Genomic DNA, 9,826 nt, shown 5'->3' on the forward strand with positions numbered 1-9,826 from the left:
CTCATTTAACTTATACACGGAAAGAAAATGCCAATTGAAAAAGAATCAAAACAACTTGTAAATAATGTCTGTTCCTTTTTAGTACACATCTGTTAACACAGAGGAAACATCTACCTCCCCTCCTAAATAAAACCATACATGTCCCAGCTCAAGAAGCCAAGATTTAAGATTATTTTGTACCTTTCTGCCATCCAGTTTCATATAAAATTCTCTTTGCTGTGAGCACCGAGGTTGCATGGGGAAAAAATCGCTTTCCTTCCTAGAATCTCTTTTCATACCAAGAAGAAAGCAGGGATGCCAGGTAGGCCCCTGCTCCATGGTATGGTTGAAGGAGGATTCCTTGGCACCTGAGTTGGCAGGGAAGTGGCTAGTTCCCTTCTTGCTAAGCAGCAAAAGTAGGAACCAAGGATTCCAAGTTCTATCTTGGAAACTCATTTCTCCATAGAAACAATTTTACAAAGAATTATGTAAACAATGACCTTCTTACAAAAGCCTACTTATAATGTAGCTGAAACTCTGTATTTGCTATTAAAAACACAATGATAGAAATCAATGCTCTTAAAATATATATAGTTTTAAGAATTAATGAATTTGGAAGAAAAGTGTTTTTTTTCTTTTAATTCTACACATAACTATTTTTAAAACTATGGAATTGTATGGAACTTTTCGAATTAACATAAGAGAATTAATAATATTGAGTCTGTTCAAAATAAAATCTGTAATTTACTTTTCAGATGAAACGCAGGTTAGAAATATTCCTTAATTAGGAAAGTTTCCTAAACTTATTCATTAAATTGGCTATATAAATTACTTTTGTATGATATACAGGACCAAAAAGGAAAGAGGGGGTAAAGGAACTTCCTGAGATTGATTCCTGAACATCTTAAATCCACATCTAATTCCATTTGTTGAAGGAAAAATTCACAGTGTTTTTGAAGGCAATGTATTAACACCTTTTACATGATGGAGCTTTATTATATTTCTAAACTGATTATTTTTCTATATGATAAATACATTATAATTAAGTACGTACATTATAATTAATTATCTGCATAAGTATAACAGTTGAAACCATGCAAGAAAGGTCAGAAATCAGCATAGAAACAACAGGGCAAGACCCAGGGCAAAATCAAGGTAACATCTACATTTAAGTGGCTAAAAGAGAAAGTAATGACAGAAACAAAAATGAACTAGACAGAAGGGCAGGAGATCCAGCACAGATGCTCAGGAAGCCAAAAGTCAGGGTTTCAGGAGAAAGGAGTGGTCCAGCAGTGTTGTCAAAGAGGGCCAAGTCAGATGGAGTAGCACAGGCTGCTGGTTTACATTCATATATATCCACTGAGATGTCCTAGAGTATATCTTAAAGTAGTCTTTCTGAGTTAGAATTCTCATTTCTTTGGTCCTTGCACATAAAAATGAGAACCAAGGAAAAGCTGTTACAGTATTTGCATTTTACTAGTTTACAAGAGTATTTACCTTACAGCATTTACCTAAACAGTATTTACTCTAAGCGTATCAGAAAAAAAATGATTGAAATGAAAAACAGATATAACACTAGAGAAGACTTGTTTGTCATACTTGTTGACTCACATATATACTTACACACTCACGTTATCCACGTGTGCTTCACAGAAGGCTGTGTGTAACACTCGAGTGAGACCCTAGTTCTAATCCTACCTCTGACTACAGTCTACTTCTATGAATTATGAGTTTTCCATTTATGAATTTTGGGTAGTTGTTTAAACCTAAGTTTGTGCTGTGTAGTTTGGTAGTCTCCAGCCATTTATGGCTGTTTACATTTAAGTTAATTAAAATTGAGTAAAATTAAGATTCAGTTCTTCTGTCTCATTAGCTACATTTCAAGTGGTTGATAGCTGTATACCTTGTGGCTACCATATTGACCACCACAAAAGTACTATTGAACAGCTCTCTATTGAACAAGTCCTTTACCTGAGAATATGCATCACCAACCACTAACATATGTTTGTTTGTTATGAGGGTAAGCAAATTTCAGATACAACAAGTTAATTGAAACTAGTTTAGATGCCCTTGGCATTTGAACAAACAAGTAATAGACACTAAAAAAACCGAAATGTATATTGGAACAAATGAGAATGGACAAATCTCAAGGAAAAAAAAAACCCTGCATGTGTGAATATATTAGAAAGAGAGACTGAAAAATTAAAAACATTTAAAGTTTATTGTCAGTACTTTTACTAAAATGCATGTATTCGATATTAAAATGTTTAATATAGCTTTTTCAATATATATTGCAACAAATATACTAAAATTTTTTAATTTATAAAAATATTTTTAGCAACTGCATAGAACTAATAGTTAATATACTTTGTTTTCACTAAAGAGTTTTATTTATTACTATAATCTGGTTTCTGTATTTTACCCACAGCATTAATATAGATTTCACGTAGCATTCAGGATACTATAAAGAAGTTTTAAAATGCAAAGCGAATGTGTAAGAGAGAAAGTATTAAGCCTGTCATCTCACAAAGATTCCTAAGAGATCTTTAATAAATAAGGGATCAGGGTTTCAGTTTTATATTCCAGCTAAAAATAACATTCCTTAGTGCTGAATCAGGAGTTTGAGCGTGCAGCAAACTGAATCCACTTCTTTCAATCATCAGGGGTTTTCTCAGTGAATTTTCAAGATAGACCTTGGCTTCCAAAGGAAAGGAAATGAGTAAAGTAGCAAAAAGAAAAAAGAGATTGATTTGGCATAAAATATCCATTCATTGACTTAACCCATCTGATATATGAAAAGGTATGCACAGCAGGATCAGACTGACCCTAAGAAAAGGGGACAATATTTTATAGATTATAACTACAGGCACTAGGAATTAATTGTTTATAAGATGGCAGATCTCAGAGGTCCCCCTGACTTCTCTGGGGAGTGAAGAGGCAATGCAATGCCATTATAGTGCCATTAAGAGAAAGCCATGCCCTCATGATACGGTAAGCCATAAACTGGTGCTTAGTTTAGCCTGGCATTTTCTAGATGGGTGTGTGCAGAGTGGGGAACACTGAAGCTCAGTATTAGGCATTTGTAACCGGTCCTTCACTGCCATTGTTTCCACTAGAGGGAACTACTCTGAATGTCTCACTTTTGAGGAAGCCTGGTTCTCTCTCTTGTCTGACTCTGGACACTGGGCGATCGTTTAATCATATAAATGGAAGAGCTTAATTCTAAAGGGCCCTTGGAAGAAAACCACTGGATCAGTAACAAGGTTATAGAAAATGTTTTATATGCAGAAAATTATAAAACAAGAAAATAATCTGTAATTATGTCAGCAAGAGATAATCATTGTTTATATTTGGATGTGTATCCAATCTTTTTTCTATGTATATATAATAGAAAATATATAATTATAAATGTATAATGTATATTAAAATATATATGTGTATAATTGGGACCTACTGTCTTATAATTTTCTACTTAATGTTTTGGAAATGTTTCTCGCATCTGTACATACTCTTCCAGAATATGATTTTCAGTGTATATGTGTTGAGTAATGTTAACGTATGCCATAATTTATTTAAGAATCTCCTATAACTTAATTTTTATTTTGGTTGTTTTCAGTTTTTCCTGTTACATTATATATTAAACACTTCTGTAAAATCTTCGTGCACATGTCTGATTTTTTTTTTTAGGATACATTCATAGTAGTGGAGTTATAGAACCAAAGGGTATAAACATTTTAAAGGCTTTATATTGTATGTATATATCTATATATATATAGAGAGAGAGAGAGAGAGAGACTCCAATTACTCTCAAGAAATTTTGTAGATTTCCCACCAGCAATGCACATTTCTCAACAGCAGTATAAACTGTGTATTGGTATTTCTTCTAAATGTAGATTAAAAAAGAAAACTGGCACCTCATCATAATTTGTATTTCTTGGTTTACTAGTAATATTGAACATTTTTCTTAAATTTTGATCTTTTAACTCAACTGCTGAGAATATATTCCTGTGACTTAACTGTTGATTGATCACTTTTCTGGGGAAATTGGTCATTTTTAGTGATTTATAAAAACTTTTTGTATGTGAAGGATATAATCCCCTTATCATGTTTTCACTAGGTTTGTGACATTTTTAAAAATTATTTTCCCATTCTGAATATGGGAGGGAAATAACATGAATGATAACACCTTTAATATATAAATATCTTCTAGTTAATTAAGAACTTTTTTCATATAATTAATCTATCTCTCTCATGCAAAACATTATATAAAGTATATATTCAGTGGTTAGATTGGAAGGTAGACTAGTAAATTACCAACCACTCTTTACTTACAGAGAATAGGTTAATTAATGCTGACTTGACAGTAGGTACTTACTCTGTTTTCTGTTGGATAGCAAATTCAATTCATTCAAAATTTTATTTGACCTTAACTTATTTCTCAATCATATTCTTCAGTGAAGAGGAAAGTAGCATATGAAAATGTTGCATCAAAGACACGTAATGAACTATATGTGCAACCAAAAACTGAAATCTTTAGAGGCTGAAAACAACTGAAAATATCTTCTGAAAATGGCAATGATCTTGGGTCAACTGTATTGTTTTGTCTTATGTATCAGTTGCACACATAGCCTATGCAATGTATATGGTTATAAAATGTATGTGTATATGGTTATAAAATGTATATGTGAGATACACATCACTTTATGTTTTTTCTCTATCAAGTACACACACTACTCAAAACATTTTACAAAAATTTATATCACGTTTTTTTTTCTCTCCATGGTATCCTAAGTAAGAAAAATGGCAGATTAAACCAGCCTTTTATTTGTACATATAGATAACTGCAACAGAGTTCCTCTACATTTACAATTCTATGAATACGTGAAAACAATTTGCTTCAACAAAAGTAACAGCATAACTAAAAACAGTCATAAGCCCAAGATCCATTCTGGGTTGTTAATTCTCATTCTGTTTTTCTGTTGGAATGAGTTCCTTGTACAATATTTTAAATTAGAAATATCTTCTTAAAAAAAAAAAGAATTGACTAGTTATACCAGTTTTTCTTGTAATGATTAAAATTATCATAGAAATTTGTTTTTGTGGGGCAAACTGGTTGGAACCAAATTGGAATTTTTCACTAGCATGTTCTCTATAATGCTGTTCTTCCAGAAAACGTAAGAGTAACCAAAAGGCATATTTTAAAGAAATATGCTTGTGCAAATAAAACATACAGTATTGTAAATTAATAATGTTTAAAAAAATATTCAGTAAGTGAACCATGCCTGTATATTCAAGATTGTATCACTAAAATAAATGAGTTTGCTTTTTAAAAAGTAATTTCCTCCTTTGAAAAGAATTTATAAACATGTATGAGATACATAATATTTATATTACTGTAAATAGAACTTGTTCTATAAAATTAGCAAATTGCACCAGTGCTAAAGTTCTCAAGGTCACAGCAGGAAGTTGCAATGTAGATGTATTTTATGCATTTTGTCAGATTGGGGAAGTCGATTGTATTTCTAAGAAGGTGTTTTCATTAAAAAGTTGTACTTTTTGAGTAAGGCTGAAATGTTTGGTAAGTTTCATCCAGTGAATTCTGTGTTTTCTGTGATTCTAAAGAGCATCTTCAGGTCATCATAAAATACTAACCACTCTGCGTGACAAATCAAAAGGAAGAGGAATGTTAGCATACAGCAGACAACCTTTGCCAGAAGCAATAGAGTTTCAGGGTCCATTCTACCTTAGACACAAATTTTGTCAATGGTGATTGTGTTTAGTTAGTCTCAACTTGCTTTTTCCATTGTTTTTCTTAAATAGCTGCTCATATTAGTTCCGAGGCACCACTATAATTATTAATTACTTCTTCTAAGCGAAGACTCTCATTCACTATCAAAGCATTTACAATTAATAGGACTTGTATCCTTTTCCAGTGTCAGCATCAGTAACCTTAGACATACAGTTTGCCTAGAAACAAAAGGACTCTGCAAAGAGCAATGGGGAACAGTGAAGAGTGACACAATGAGGAAACAGTAGAGCCTCTGGTCCAGCACAACAATTGCACTCAGGTCCACCCAGAAATCACATTCTAACTATACTCTTCCGATCACCACCCCTCTTTTCTTGCTCCTACACTAATCTCAAGCTCTGAGCTTTGATATCCTCATTTTATACTCTCTTCTAACCCACACTCAGTCCCTAGGGTCCCTTGTTTCATTTTATAGGATTCTATAAAACACTAAAATTAGCAATTAGAATGTATCCACCCAAGAGCCAAAGGATGGTGTTTTTGCAGAAAGCAGGTTACAGAAAGTAATTGATTGCAATGTCTAAATGCTGGGTAAATACTTGGCTATGACTGAACAGAACCTCCTGTCTGTCATGCAGTTGAATAAACTGCAAAGTAAGAGCACAACCTACCAGGATACATTTTAATCTGCTATTCACTACCAAACAATCTTGACACTGTGAAAGAAAGGCCTTCTTCTAAGAGGGCAATCTGGAACCCTATGGTCCTTTTAAACTGTGACTATATCTCTCATTTGTACCTTTTGTAAGTTCTGCAGCAATACAAGAAACTTAATGATATAGGATAAAGGATGAAATGAAAACTTTTTGTATAGTCATAGTCATTTTAAGTTAGCTAAATATGTGCATGATCAAGATCTGATTAGTAATGGATATTTTCAGTGTGGAAGAAAACCTCATTAATCCTGGACACCAGAGATGTTGAAATTCATTGTTTGCCTTTAGAAGATGCTTTGAGAAAAAGACTGGCCTTTGAAGGATGAAGACAAAGTGATCCTGGTACTCCAAATGTGGGTGTTTAAGAGAAAGAACTTAGGGGGCTGAGATCAAGAGAGTGGGCTCAGCAGAACCAAATCAACCAGTGGTTGAAATGCACGTGTTCTTGTGATAGAGTAAATACGCAAGGGCTGCAGGATGTTTACACAGTGGTGGGTGGAAGGATTAGGCACTATAAACACTAGTGTAAGAACTTTGAACCCCAACAGAGTGCTCCAGTATTGGCTGTTGGAGAAGCAAGGAGGAATCTGAGCTTGACTGGTTAGCAGGGCATAGAGAATCATAGGTATTACTGGAGGAAGCATGGGGATGGGTATGAACAATTCATAAAGATTCAAATTTAAGCACTTTGAAACTCATATTTTTTAAATCTTTTTAGTTGACTGAAAATTATTTCATGCATCTAAGAAGAGTAGAGATTAAATGCTGGGCCTGGAAGTAGAACTCAGATCTGTGTGATTCCAAACTCAAGCTTTTCACCACTGTTATACTGCTGTTTGGTGTATAGCCATGGTGTATTCCTGTGTGACTGTGTGTGTGTGTGTGTGTATACACACATGCATCATTTTTATATATCTGATTTTCTTTTTAAAATAGGATCTAAATGCTAGAAAGAGTGTCGTCAAGAAAAGAAAACCTTCCATTGTTGGTGGAAATGTAAATTGGTACAATCACTATGGAGAACAGTATGGAGGTTCCTGAAAAAACTAGAAATAGAACTACCATATGATACAGCAAGCCCACTCCTGGGCATATATCTGGAGAAAACCATAATCCAAACGGATACATGCACTGCAGTGTTCATTGCAGGACTGTTTACAATAGTCAAGACATGGAAATAACCTAAATATCCATCAACCAATGAATAAAGAAGATGTGATATATATATATATATATATATATATACATACATATTTGTGTGTGCGTGTATGTTAGTCACTCAGTTGTGTCCCGCTCTTTGTGACCCCATGGTCTGTAGCCCACCAGGTTCGTCTGTCCATGGCATTTTCCAGCAAGAATACTGGAGTGGGTTGAAACTATTTTACAGGGACTCGTCCCAACATGGGGACTAAACCTGTGTCTCCTGCATTAGTAGCAGATTCTTTACCACTGAGCTAACAGGGAAGCCTGCATACACACATACATGGGGAGGGGCGGGGAAGGAGAGAGAGAGAGAGAGTGGAATATTACTCAGCCATGAAAAAGAATGAAATAATGCTGTTTGCAGCAACATTGATGGGCCTAGAAGCTGTCATACTAGTGAAATTAGAGAAAAACATATATGATATTGCTTATATGTGGAATAAAAAAAATAGTGCAAGTGAACTTATTTACAAAACAGAAATAGAGTTAAAGATGCAGAAAATAAATTTCCCTTCTTCAAGGGATCTTCCCAGCAGGGATGGAATCCAGGTTTCCTGCAGCTTCTTTACCATTTGAACCACCAACTTATGGTTACCGGGGGGAAAGGGGGTGCTAAATTGGGAGATTAGGATTGACATATATATATATATACACACACTATTTTATATAATATAGGTAACTAATAAGGACCTACTATATAGCACAGGGAATTCTACTCAGTACTCTGTAATGACCTATATGGGAAAAGAATCTAAAATTAGTGGATATATATATAGATATAGATATATAGTGATATGTGAGTGAGTGAGTGAAGTCACTCAGTCGTGTCTGACTCTTTGCACCCCCATGGACTGTAGCCTACCAGGCTCCTCCGTCCATGGGATTCTCCAGGCAAGAATATATATAGTGTATATATTCTTATATGGGCTTCCCTGGTGGCTCAGAGGTTAAAGCGTCTGCCTGGAATGCAGGAGACCCAGGTTCAATCCCTGGGTCAGGAAGATCCCCTGGAGAAGGAAATGGCAACTCACTCCAGTACTCTTGCCTGGAGAATCCCATGGACGGAGGAGCCTGGTAGGCTACAGTCCATGGGGGTGCAAAGAGTCAGACACGACTGAGCGACAAACTACTAAACTACTGTATATATATATACATATATATATATATATATATATATACACTACTATAAAAATTAAAAATAAAATAGAATCATGCTGTTTTGTAACTACTTCCCTTACCAACTCTTTTCTTTTAACTTTTTATTGTATTTTGGGGTATAGCTGTTAACCGGCTTCGCTGATGGCTCAGGCAGTAAAGAATCTGCTTTCAAAGTGGAAGACAGATTTGTTCCTTGGGTGGGGAAGATCTCCTGAAGAAGAGAACGGCAACCCACTCCAGCATTCTACCCTGGAGAATTCCACAGACAGAGGAGCATGGTGGACCACAGTGGGCTGCAGTGGGCTGTAGTCCATGGGGTTGCAAAGAGTCAGACACAACAGAGCAACTTTCACATGTAGCTGTTAACAATGTGATAGTTTCAAGTGGGTAGCAAAGGGATACAGTCATATATATAACATGTTTCCATCCTCCACCAAACTCCCCTCCCATCCAGGCTGCCAGGCAATATTGAGCAGAGTTCTTCATGCTATACAGTAGGACCTTGTTGGTTATCCATTTTGGATATAGCAATATGTATATGTCCGTCCCAAACTCCCTATCTCTTCCCCTATTCTTCCTCCAACTCCAGCAACCGTAAAGGCTGCCTCACGGACTCCTTACATTCATGTAACACACTAGGCTTTGGAGAGCTCTGATAAGATTGGTTCCAGGGCCCCAACCATAGGCCTAAGAACCATATTTAAACAAAGCCAATTCCCAATTCATAAAAAATGATCCCAGAGGCCATACTAAAGCTACTAATGACTTGAGCCACCAGTCTGTCAGAGAGCAAGCCCAGAAATTGAGATGAAGGAAAAGACAATGATCTAATTTCTCTGCCTTTGTAAAAATAGTCAAATCATGGAGACATGTGGAAACATTCATAACTTTTTTCTTATTTGGAATGCTTCAGGCTATTGTGTAGAAATGGCAGAAATATAATCCTCTCCCTTTTCTTCTCAACTAGTGTTTCTACTTATTAGATAATCATATGTAAGCCTAAAAATAGTACAACCTTGTT

General features: G+C 35.2%; 1 non-coding gene across 1 annotated transcript; it reads left to right on the forward strand.

The window, feature by feature from the left end:
- Positions 8,577-8,649, forward strand: TRNAS-GGA. Its single transcript has one exon. It is a non-coding gene; the product is annotated as a tRNA-Ser (tRNA).

Source organism: Capra hircus, chromosome 11 (assembly GCF_001704415.2).
Source record: "Capra hircus breed San Clemente chromosome 11, ASM170441v1, whole genome shotgun sequence".
In the NCBI taxonomy this organism is placed as follows: Eukaryota; Metazoa; Chordata; class Mammalia; order Artiodactyla; family Bovidae; genus Capra; species Capra hircus.